At 35.4% G+C, this 13,375-nt stretch overlaps 1 long non-coding RNA gene across 1 annotated transcript in view; it reads right to left on the bottom strand.

Annotated features, from left to right (window-relative positions):
* The window catches only part of LOC138858250 (uncharacterized), a 120,136-nt gene extending 115,528 nt beyond the window's left edge, over positions 1 to 4,608 (bottom strand). The window contains exon 1 of the long non-coding RNA XR_011397437.1: positions 4,559 to 4,608. This is a non-coding gene — a long non-coding RNA (uncharacterized lncRNA). The remainder of the gene's footprint in view (positions 1 to 4,558) is intronic.
* Positions 4,609 to 13,375: the final 8,767 nt, after the last annotated feature.

Genomic DNA, 13,375 nt, shown 5'->3' on the forward strand with positions numbered 1-13,375 from the left:
CTAATCATTTATGTCCATACAACTCGATATCCATAATATCTGGATTAGCTTTAGGTGATACAAACAACCGTGACTGTATAAAGATTAGGGATTTGCTGTAGGGTTACACGAAAATTAGTGTAGAAATTATACAATGCGTGTAGTACCGGTACCGGTGCTACAAAAACAAACCGTAATAACTTTACTTGAATTGACGATGCAATAGCCGCGATTGTTGCTTGAAGACCAACATACGGATCTCGATGGTACGGTTTTCTTGCGATACTTCCAGATTCGACAAACAGATTTTCAAAATGGTCTATCTACTTGGGGTAGGTGCTAAAATCCCGTTTGGATTCCCTTTGGACGGAAATGACGGAATTCAAAGCATGGTACTGTTGTACTATCCAAATCCTCTTTTCGGTATCCGAAATAATCACTGTTAAAATATCTGTATAATAACCTGCCAACTAAAACATGGTCCATGCAGTAAAATTGAAAACAGAAAAGTATATAAATCAATGTTATTAGAACACAATATTTTTGGCAAACCCCAATTTTTATTTTTTTATGACAAACAAACTTTTTCAATTTAATTCACCCTTTTATCAAAAATTGCCCCCTTTTGTCGTTGAATTATTCATACCGTTAATCATTTCTACAAAGAATTTATCTAATGGCGCAGCTTCTGGCAATAAAAAATTTACATTAAAATCACATGCAAGAGTTACAGGCTGTTCACAATATTCTACGCGTTCTCCAGTAACATCGTCCAGAGCTTCTGAACATAAATTCGATAATGACAACAAAGTTTTTCCGATGAATACTTTGATATCCCTCATTGAAGCATTTGGTGAATTAAATGCTATTAGAATTTTATTGCACATAAGTCCCTAATTCTTGCTGATGTTGATACTGTGACATCAGTTACACTTGAGTAAGGAGTTTTTATTCACAAATGTTACTTCTACAGGAATCAACATTTGTAGAAGGCTCAGAACTTGTAGACAGGTTATTAGTTACCGTATGTAATTATTCTTTTTTTTATCTCTGTGCGCTTTCGTGCTCTGTAATCACGATAATATTGAGCCTCCTTTCCCTCTTAAACCTCTGGAACCAGTGGAAGTTCTGGGGATTGCTACCTCATCTCTCCCTTTTTTAAATAGGTTAATTAATTTGTCGTGCTGTTGTCTAAAATAACAAGAAAAAACGTTAACTTCGCTTGCACCAAAGATATAACACAAAGGCCCCTTACAATTTCTGCGGAGAATAATTTGTTGCCTTATGCGATAACTCGTGCCAAATTTCGTGAAGACACCTCGTCAAATAAACAAATTTTCCATGCAAGCACTTTACTCCGATCGTTCAGTTAATATGACAGCTATATGCTGTAGTCATCCGATCTATACAATTTCTTTGGCGAATAGATTATTGTCTCAAGAAATAATCCATGCCAATTTTCGTGAAGATCCCTCGTCAAATGAAAGTGTTTCCCATACAAACATTTATATGCTATAGTGGTCCGATATTGGCCGTTCCAATAAATGAGCAGTTTCTTTGTAAGAAAAGAACAGGTGCAAAATTTTAGATCGATAGCTTAAAAACTGAGGGATTAGTTTTTATATATACAGACAGACGGACAGAGAGACGAACATGACTAAATCCACTCAGCTCATCATGATGATCATTTATCTATATATTTTATAGGGTCTCCGACGTTTCCTTCTGGGTGTTACAAACTTCGTGGCAAACTTAATATACCCGTCTGTTTGTATATACGCGAACTAGTCTCTCAGTTTATGAGATATCAATCTTAAATTTAGAATATTACCGTTTCTCACCGAGAACATGCTAATTTGTGGGAATGGCATAGCATATAGCTGTCATACAAACTGAACGATCGGAGTCACGTTTTTTATGGAAGATTTTTTTATTTGACGAGATATCTTCACGAAATTTGGAATTTAACGTTTTTTCCTGTTTTCAAAAGTAATTAACTATATATAAAATAAAATTATATTTCCTATACAATATAAGAAAATAAATGTAATGCATTGATTAAAAAAAGTTAATACGGTTTGTTATTGTAGCACAATTCGTGAGCCACCCTGTACCAAATTATAAATATCATAAAGAAAAAGTGAAAGCTGCGTCAAAAATTAACGATTTTCGCAATGAAAAACAGAACTGAACACATGTACTAAGCTTTCCAATCAAGGAACTAACAAATCAAAACAAAAGTGCAGACTACTTTCCTTGGACAGATGTAAAAATACCAATTTTATTAGCCGTCCCAATCAAGCGACGAAGAAAAAGTGAAATTCAATCAACAACAAATAAAGAAGTGGCCAATTTCATCAAAACTAGATTAAAATCCAAACGGGTATAATGTGTTCGACTTTATAACTGCCGATGTAGTGAAAGATCTTTCTAGCAAAGCACTAACAAAGCTTACATTGTTTATAAATTTCCCTATACCTCAGATATGTCCCAATGTCATGAAAAGTAAACAAAATCATTATGATACAAAAAACTGGAAAAAGCGCATGTGAGCTCTGCCATATCAACCAATCTCATTGTTGCCTATTTTGTTTAAGCTACTTGAAGCTGTACCTATCTAAATATTATATAATATTTGTAAAAATTTTCGAAGAAAACGATCTCAAACCAATTCACCAATTTGGATCTATATCTCAATATTCTAAAATCGACCAAGTACATAGTATAAAAATCATAATAGAATTTGCAAAGAAAATAAGAACATCCGCTCAGCAGCTTTTCTAGACGTATCGCAGTATTTAACCGATCTACTTAAATCTAGCTTAAACCATTGCTTTCAGAATCAAGCAGGGACAAGCATATTCCACTGTACAGCCAATAAAACAGAAGGTGTACCTCAATCAAGTGGGCTAGGACCACTCCTATATATCTGGTTCACTAGCGATATTCCTGCGCCGCCAAACAGCACAATCGCCACATTAGCCGATGATACCTGCATAATTACGACAGGCAAAAATGAAGTGAATCAGATAAAAGAATAATAACTTCAATTATTACTACAAACTATCAGCTGTCAAGTGATTTACTTTCAGTTTGGCTTAGCAATTCATCATGAATAGACGCACGCCTGAACAACGCTTGCAAATAGTGCAATTTTAGTTTGAAAATAATGGTTCTGTGCGGAATACGTACCGCGCACTATGTTCATTTTATCGTATGATGCGATGAAGCTGACAACAATTCAATATGGTTAGAAGTAATAACGCAGAAAAAACTCAACGTTACAGTTTTGATATTATATTATATGTATGATACTAAAACATAATACTATAAAAAAAAACATAAAATTAATACTTGGTCCAAACATTCTTGCTTGTTTTCAAAGCGTTAAACCGGTTAGGCATACTCTTCTTATATCTCGATATAAAATCGGAGGACATTGCATTTCAAACTTCTCGAATCCGCTCTTAAAACTCGGTTGACCCCTTTAGAGGATTAGGGTACTTCGCTAGCTGCACCTTGCTCAGGTTCGGTGACTGAGGGTTCCATATAAGGGACGACAATTTTTGACGTATTATCCAATCTTGTACAAGGCAGGTCATGTGTTTTGTGCAGCAAGACTCAAACCTTCGATGACTGCAATCAAATGTCGTTGTAAAATGGTCAGGTACTACTCTTTCCGAAGATTCCATCAATAAGTACAAGATGACCTACAATATTTCTGGTTATACATCCCAAACCATGATTGACATAAATATAAACATATACGTATATGGAGTGAAGTCAGCCGAACGTTTCAAAATCCTGGATATTAGTTATATGGGAGCTAAGGAAAGTTTTCTTCCATTTTAATCAGTTTTAGCCACAAAGGTACCCTGTTATTAGAAAAATAAGCCTCCTCAATTTCATTAAACACCTACCATCCTGGCTGATAATCATATGTAGTATAAAGCCAAGTGGAAGTTCGAAAATCATTATATTTAATACATAGGGACTAAGGAAAGAATTGAATCGAACCAACCGTTCTTTGGCGCAAGGGTATATGATTATCAAAGAAATATTTTCCCCAAGTTTCGATAACATATCTCTGAGATTAACCCATATTTTCGGCACAAACTCAGTCATACGAACTGGGGTCCACAGTGCTAAAAAAATGGGGTTGGTGAACAAAACTGTTATACTCTATAGTAATATGTTGCAGGAGAATAAATATATTTATTTATATTATTTTAAACTAATGTTACGATATGATAGTAACACTTAAACTAATTAACGTAGATATAGAAGTTATTTGTTGGTCTCAATAATTTGAATCTACATTTGCAAGCACGAATCTTAATTTGCACAAACTTTTTTCGTTTCCATTCATGACTTGTATCCGTCTATATATTTTTTAATATTATTTGAAACTATTGTTATGATATTATGCTAGAGCGGTAATTATAAAAATTATTTATTAAATGATGATTTTATACTCTCATGTTTATTTGTAACACTGAAATGAACGGACACATGTATATATGGAAGTAGAATATCACCTATCAAGTATATTTGTAAACAAATTTTAATTCGTACATACTTTTTTCGATTCCATTCTTGACCCGTCTCTGTAATTATTCGAGCCAAATTGAAACTGAAATAAAAAATATATTTTTCAACTTTACTTTAGACTATTGGTATGATATTATCTTAATGATATTTTTCAAGATTTAAGTACATTAGAATGCAGCCCGGCGCATAATTAGTGAGGACCCAAACCAAGACCAGTCAGCTGATTGCTGAATGATCAGCATAATTATGCCCTCCTTTCAGCAGTGCTTGCATTCCACTCTAGCGTAGGGAATGTAAATGTGAAATTGAAACATTCAAACTATCCATATATGTATGTACATATGTATCTTAAGGCGTGATGCTATATCCCGTTGACCAAATGTATATTTAGGAACGAATTCAATAAAGAAGCCACCTATTCCGTAACAGACTGTTGTAAGATCAAGACGACTTCTTTTATTTGGTGGAAATTAACATAACTTTTATACATCTTTTTTGGTACCACCTGTGAGGAACTATTCGATCCTGATTCAAAGTTAGATTTACAAGTATGGCAAGCCTGAATCTACGTACTTCAACGCAAGCCGGTAATGTGCGCATTGCATAACTGACAGAAGCAGGTACTTACGATCCAGACCACAACGGAATACAATTCGCATGTCGCACTCTCTGCGGGATCTCCCGAGCAACCTTGCACTGGTGGTATTTGGACCAGTCACAAGTTCCGCTCACACTACATCACACACATCTCTAACTGCAAAATGCGGCAACGAACAACGACTGGACGGACTGGACTTAGGAACTTCTGGGAACTCGAAGAACCCACATTAATATCCGAAGTCCAAGTTGATGACTGCGAGAAGATCTTCAACGACACAGTCACCCGCACTTATGGCGGCAGGTACCAGGTGCAAATTTTATTTCGACCGGGTGCTCCTGCACTTGGCGAATCTCATCAATCGGCAGCAACACAGCGGAACGTCACACACGTTCTTGTTTCAGCGAAGACGAAGATAGCACCAATTAAGGATGTGACTATACCGCGCCTCGAACAGTGAGGTGCTCATCTTCTAACCAAGGCGCTTAATAACGGAAGTAAAGCCCTAGATTTACAGGACACGCCATGTACGTATTGGAGCGATTCCACTATTGTTTTATGCTGGATCCACAAAACCCATCCACGTTCAAGCAATACGTGTCAAATCGTGCAGCTTACATCCAAGCCAGCCAGATATAGATACTTGGAAACACATTCGCTCGAAATCGAATCCAGTCGACTGAGTCCTAGGGACCTAGCTTACTTGCTAGTCTCTGATGCGTATACACGTTGCCTATATGGTGGTATACAACAAATGCTACAGTCTCTTAGACAACGTTTCTGGCCTATAGGGGCACGAGCTCAAGTAAAGTCTTTCATCTGGACATGCGCTACATTTCGTAGGCGTCTCCAAATTATACAACGCCAGCAAATGGCTTCGCTTCCAAAAAAACTAGTATTAGTGGCACCACCATTCTCTCATAGCGGCTTCGATTACTGCGGTCCATTCCATGTCCGTGTAGGAATGCATCGCTGAATCAGTTATTTTCAGATTATTTTGTTAACATTTGATTTGTATACTTTATAGTGAAAAATTCGGGCGGAATTTAAACATGTGTTAGATGGAAAGGTCTGGTTGTTATTCGATTTTGCCCAGTGTTGCAGTGTAGAATAAGAATTGGAGTAATCTCACAACCAAATTTGGTTGAAATCAGTCAAGTAGTTGCTGAGATGTAGGATTTCACCTAAAGTTGGGCGGTGTATCCAGCTTGTGTAATTTAATGTTTGCGGCTCATTTATTCAATGAGAATATTTTTAATAGTTTTCAACATAACCGCTTTATAGAAAGTGAGGGTAGTTATTATCCGATTTTAGTCATTTTCACAAAGTTTGAAGAAGTGTTAAAATTTCTTCTTCTTTGATTAATATATCTTAAGCGGGTTGGAAGATATATACATTAAACCATTTAGGGGCAAGGCATGCCCACTTCTAACGGATTTTAGCACACAGGTGTCCCTGACCACTGCAATCTCCTGTAGCAATCGACCAACTACATCGCATAAAAATCATAATAGAATTTACAAGAAAAATAAAAACATCTGCAGTTTATCTAGAGGTAACACAGACATACGATAGAGTGTGGCACCAAGGATTATTACATAAATTATGGTTCCTCCATCAACAGAATCTATCCGATCTACTTGCCTCTAACACACGGAACTTTAGAATCAAGTTGGGACAAGATTATTCCACTACACAACCAATTAAAGAAGAAGGTGTACCTCAAGAAAGCGTGCTAGGACCATTTCCATATATCTTGTTAACTAGCGATATTCCTACGCCGACAAAGAGCGCAATCGCCACATTAGCGATGATACCTGCATAATTACGACCGAAAAAAATGAAGTAGAATCGGCTAACAGAATGCTAACTTCAATTAACCGAATAGCGGAATTGTCACAGAGATGGTGCATAGCATTAAACGAGATAAAGGCAATACACGTAAACTGCACTAACAAAACTGTTAGACATAATCTCTTATATAAACGAAACATTGGAGTGTCCACCTGGGCAAAATATCTCGGCTCGACGTTGGTGGCAAAGATGAAAGGCAAACACAGAAAAAAGTTGCAAAGCTAAACTTGAAATACAACAAAATAAATTGGTTAATTGGGAACAAATCACCCTTAACAACACAAAATAGAATCTTAATATATAACCAAACCTTAAAACCAATTTGGACACAATATTTTCGGCACAAATATTTTCGGCACAAACTCAGTAATACGAACTGGGGTCCACAGTGCTAAAAAAAACTGGGTTGGTGAATAAAACTGTTATACTTGTTTTAAAAGGTAAGCGCATACCACTGTAAAGTTTTGATGTGGCACTCACACTCGCGGTAAATGTGACAAATGAAAAGCAGATTTCTTTCTGATCCGAAATAAGTGGTAATTTATTTATTCTTAAAGATATTTAATTAATTTTTATTAATAATTAATTTATTAATTAAATGTATATATTATATTTATATATATATATTTAAGTAATTTATTTATCGAACGAAATGATGGCAGTTGATGGTTACAGGATCGAAGCGTATTATAGCGCACTTGATCGATTTCGTATTGATGTGTTGTTTACGCGGCGCAGTGTGTCCTGTATGTGCTGTGGAATGTATTTCGGCGTACTGCTGATGGAGTAGCTGAGGGCACGGTGATGAAGTAGTGGTATATCCATATCCTGTGCGTATAAAACGGCTTTGGTTTTAAGAACATATTTTGTATACATTTTGATGTGAATGTAAGTGCTTTAAGGTAAGCAACTTTATTGCGGGTATATGAGGTAGTTGTTGCTTTTCGTACTTGCGATACTTGTATTTGCGGTTATTTCTTTTATAATTTTATTATATCTTTAAAATTTCTTTACCATTGCTTTATTAAGGTTAGCGACTCCACGCCTGGCTCAGGTATGGCCAGAATGGGTGTTCCTTTGAGAAAATGCCCTGGAGTTAGGGCTATCAAATCTGAGGGATCTTGCGAGAGTATCGTTAGTGGCCGTGAATTGAGAATGGCTTCAATACGAGTTAGTAATGTTGTAAATTCTTCATAATTAAATTTGTAGTTTCAAGCTAATTTTTTAAAGTTGGATTTGAAGCTTTTTACAGCTGATTCCCATAAACCACCCATATGAGGAGCGCTTCGGTGGATAAATTGTCTCGTACTTTTATACAATCTCAGGTGAGACTTGTTTGATAAAGTCTGAATAATTGGGAACCCAATTTATTGGAGAATACATTCAACACCGTAAATAAAATATTTATAACGCGCCAAAACTCGCAATTAGTGTTTGAATGAAATGTTTATATTTTATGTTTATTCCTGCACTATATTACGATATATAAGATATATGTCCATCGGTAATTAAATTAACAAATGTAAAGTTGACGAGTAATGCGGCGAGGATCCAAGTATGTACATCGAAATCACGTTTGGAGCTGACGATTGAAAAATCGTTGTTTCATCGCATGTAGATAAAGAAAAGGTAACGCGCTGGATCACGTTTGTATTGAATGAGGTGTATCTGCTGCGGAGACCATCCTATTTGTTTGCTGAAGGGCGCGATGCTGTGGTGTGTTGAGTTGTCCCGTGTGGTGATGTATGAGTGTGGTGTATTGTAGTGGGTTATACTAGGGTGCGCCAGTTCTTGCCGAGTAGAGTGGCGTGTATGTGTAGGGGAGGCTTATCTCATTTAAACATCCTGGGCCCCCTAGGCGAATATTTTGCCTAGTATTACCCATATTGGCTGTAGTAATTGGAAGTATTTCGGCGTGCTGCTGGTAGAGTAGCCGAGGGCGCTTAATGTAAAAGTATATGAGTTTTTGTTTGTATAATTTTTATTGGCGGTTATTTACCATTTATTTATTATGACTTAGTAAGGATAGCGACTCCACGCCTGACTCAGATATGGCCAGAATGGGTGCTCCTTTCAAACTTTTGAAGAGGGATCTTGCGAGAGTGAGATTTGTGATTTTCGCTCATTTGTTGGAAGTGAGATTTACAACTTTTACAAATGTTTCCCATAAACTACCCGTATGATGAGCGCTAAGATAGATGCGATAAGTGCGACCTTTGCTTTTTGGGTGCTTCACTGTATCCCATTGCAAGTATGGTGATTCCTTAACTTTAATTTTGAATTGTATTTGAATATGAAAATTTAGGCAACTGTGATTCACTATAGTAAGAGAAGTGTCGATTTTTGGACATTCTATGACAATTACTCGTATGTTGCGGTGGATATTATGTATGGAAGTGTGGCCAAGAATCGGTAGATTCTGATATCGTTAAGATTGTTTGAGGATTGTGACCATTTTTCTAAGTGAAGAAGAATTAGGATTTTCGCTTGTATCATAATTGGCGAAAGCCATCCTGCGGGTTCAAAAATGTTATTGCGGATAATGCGGATATTGATTCAGTAGGATACGAAAGCTGATCAGATATCGCATTCCATTGGATCCCCTGTATTTTTATGTTGTACTGCCCTTTTAAAAATTTAAGGAAATTAGTGCACAACAAATTTTCTTTTCGAATACTTAGTAATAAATCTCAATGAGTTATAGATTATAAATTTGGTTGAATTATAGATATTTGTGTTTTTAACACTGGGGTTGTCAGAACAAACTCTCACATGGTTTTTTGTACCAATTTGTAGAGTGTTGGAAGTTTGTGGCTTTGGTGGTACCGGCCATTATTTGATCGAATAGTTGTGGCTTTGTAGAAGTCTTTACAATACTGATCTTTAGGGGTTGTGATTGATATGGGGGGCAGTTCTTCTAACTCCCAAAACTTTTTCAATTGTGAACTGAGGTATTCGTTTGAGATTTCCTCAACTTGAGTTGTCATTGTTGTAATTGGTTCCGTAACTAGACCACTTAGGATCCAACCGAAAATAGTATTTTGTGCCAATAGTGTGCTTGAAATTTTCTCAACACCCTCGAGTATTATCTGAGGTATGAGATCGCTGCCTAATAGAATATCTATTTGAGCGGAGTTACTGCAGTTGGGATCTGCTAGCTTTAGGTGTGAAACCTTTTGCCAATGCTTGCTATTTATATGATAGCTTGGAAGCATATTTGTTAGTTGCGGTAAGACAATATCTTCTGCTTTAATTCTTTTATCCGCTTGGGGGGAATTAGGGTAAGGGGGCAGATTTTATTTGAGTTTTGGATTACTCTTCCGCCCATTCCTGTAATTTCAAAGTTGGCTTGTTTTGTTGGCAGTTGTAACCTATTTTGTGCCCTAGACGCTATGAAAGATCGTTGTGATCCTTGGTCTATTAAGGCCCTAAGTTTATATAGCTCTCCTCGGGGTTCGATGGAGATGATTGTTGGCAATTTTCGGGATTTTGGTTTTTAGAAGTTGTTGTTACAACTAAACCTGTGGTTCTTTTTGTATAAGCGCTTCTTTGGGGTGATATGGGAAATTTGCTGTAATGAAGCATTGAGTGGTGTCTTTTGTGACAATATAAGCAATTGAACTTGCTTTTGGAATTTTTATACTTATGCGCATGTGACAAGCAATTTTTACAAAGTCTTTTTGATCTGACCGAATTATTTCGTTCGTTAACTTTTAAGTTTTTAAACTTCTCGCAAGATTGTAGTTTATGCCCTCTCGTGCATAGTTCGCATGACGTATGATTATTTTGTTCGGATGTGAACGATTGAGATTTGTAAAAGCTTCTTTTTAATTTATTTTTGCTACTAGCTTGGGGTTTATTGAAGCTTCTTTTTTGGTCGTGTTGTATATTTTTTTTTGATTTAATTAGCTTTTTGTCTACCCTTTCAGTGATTTCGTACTGGGTAGTTAGAAAGTCTTTCATTTGTAGCCACGTGGGGCATTTCTTTCGTTATGAAAGCGATTGCTCCCATAAAAGTAATGATTTTTCTGGTAATGCGGCAGAGCATATGTTTACCAGTATAGGGTCCCAGCTGTCTGTGGGAATATTTTGTGTCGATAAAACCGACAAACAGTTTGAAACCGTGGATTGTAGTCTTATAAACTCTTCACTGGTTTCTTTTTGAATCTTAAGCAAGGTTATTAGTGTCGTTACTTCGTTATCGACTAATATTCTTTCATTTTCATATATTGCTTTTAGAGCTTCCCAAGCCAAATAGAAATTGTCGTCATTAAGTGCGAATTGTTTGACTATTACGCCTGCTTGACCTTGCGTTTTGTATCGGAGGTGATACAATTTTTGCGCTTTTGATAATTTTGGATGGTTGATGTAAACGGCAGTGAACATGTCCCGGAAGGACGGCCATTCTTCATGACCTCCATAAAATATTTCTGTGTCACATGCGGGCACCTCAAGATGGATGCCTGAATTTGCCTCTTGATTTTGTACTTGTGGCAGCTCTACTCTCGGATGTGGAGTAGGTGCAATAGCTTTTATTAGCCTTAATTGATCAGAAATCATTGCTTTTGTTTCTTCGTACTGGTCTAAGCAGTTTTCGTATAGTGCGTAAGCCGACGATTTAAAATCGTGTGGTAGATCTTAATTGTCATAATCTACTATGGCATCATGAGCCGTTTGGAGACGAGTCCAAAAATTGTCAAAATTTTTTTTTTTTTTCCAATAACGATTCAGAGATGTCTTGAATCGATGAAGATGAAAATCGAGTACAGTATCGTGTTAATCTGTCACTCTCAGAAATGAATTTGATGGCACACATATTTTTGCCTTTTATTTGCTTTGTGGTAACCTGTCTTGCGCGTGTAGCTTCTGCAGGTGTAATTTGATTTTTATCGTCATTAACCATTTTTGTTATGTTATTTATTACTATATGTGTCAAAGTTAATTAAAATTGTCTCAGTGTTAACTGATTTAAACGTAGCAATAAATGATAATTAATACCGAATACTCTTTTACGTATACTTGTATACGAGTTTTTTTCGGACTAGATAAATATTTAAATGCGAAATAAATTTTTTAATTTGTAAATTATTTTAAATATTTTGTTGTGAGTGTAATTTAAATTTTCTTAATTTAATTATTAAGAATCGCTCTTTTAATTTATTTCTTGTTAAAAGAATATTTTATGTATTTATATATATAGGTATGTATATATATTTTTTTTTGTTATTTTTTTTTAAGATTTTGTTTGTTTTTTTTGTTTGCTTTTTTTGTTTGTTAAGGAAATTTTATTTCACTTTGTTTATTCATTCGCAATTTGAAAATCACTTTTTAGTGAGTGTTTAAAATTTTAATAATTAAATATTACCCAATGTTGAGTATCGTATAAAAATATAGGTAGATTGTATGCCGTATGTATGTATAAACTGGGCTTCTATATTTTGCAATAGAAAGAGAGCACGAAAAAGGAATTGATAATGTGCAGGTATTCTCCGTATGCACATATATGGATGTAAATATGTACTTGGTTTTTGAAAATATATAAATATGTCGTTTGTATTTATTTTGTTTCTCTTTTTTTGTCTTTAAATTTTTGTTATATGTTTGTGCCTTTGCTTACTTATTTAAGGCAATCCTGCTTACTGTTTTTGTTAAAAATAAGGGGTATTGCCGGAAAATATTTGCAAGTAAATACTTGAAATCTGTTTTTGTTTTTTGTGTTTGTGAAATATGTGTGTTTGAAAACACAAAGGTAAGCTTATAGGCATACAATAATTATTTACGTAATATATATTTGGATATATATATTGTACCAAATTGGTTTTAATGTCAGCGGTATTTTGATTTTTACCGTGATCTATACCAGTTTGGTCATCTTTTTTTATATTAGTATATAAAATAATAAGTGAAATAAATACGCTCACTTTGGTTTTCCTCAAGGGGCTTTTGGAGGGCGTATATCTGTATATACAAGTATACGTGCTTGTGCGTTTGTCCCAGTGTCTGTCCTCTTCGGCATCCAGCTGGCTAGCTCCTTATGCGTGTTTGTATTTTTGTGGATAAATTTGCGCCCGTTTATTGCTTTTGTCTTTTGGTTTCGCGCCCGATTGTGTTGTTTTTTATTTGTTTAAAATGTTTAGCAAATTTTGCACTGTATATTTATGTATTTGTTATTTTCACCGCACTTATTTTCCTCCTTACATGTGCGTTTGCATATAATGGTAGGTTTGTGTGTTCCCAATTGTTACTTACTGTCACCTTATTTTTTTGTTCTATTCCGTTTGTGTGTATATACAAGTATTAACGTTTTTGTCACTTCGTAGCACTTTTTTCACTTAAGTTATATATAGTTATATATAATTATATATATAATATATATATATATATATTTTTTTT

Source organism: Bactrocera oleae, chromosome Y (genome assembly GCF_042242935.1).
Source record: "Bactrocera oleae isolate idBacOlea1 chromosome Y, idBacOlea1, whole genome shotgun sequence".
In the NCBI taxonomy this organism is placed as follows: domain Eukaryota; kingdom Metazoa; phylum Arthropoda; class Insecta; order Diptera; family Tephritidae; genus Bactrocera; species Bactrocera oleae.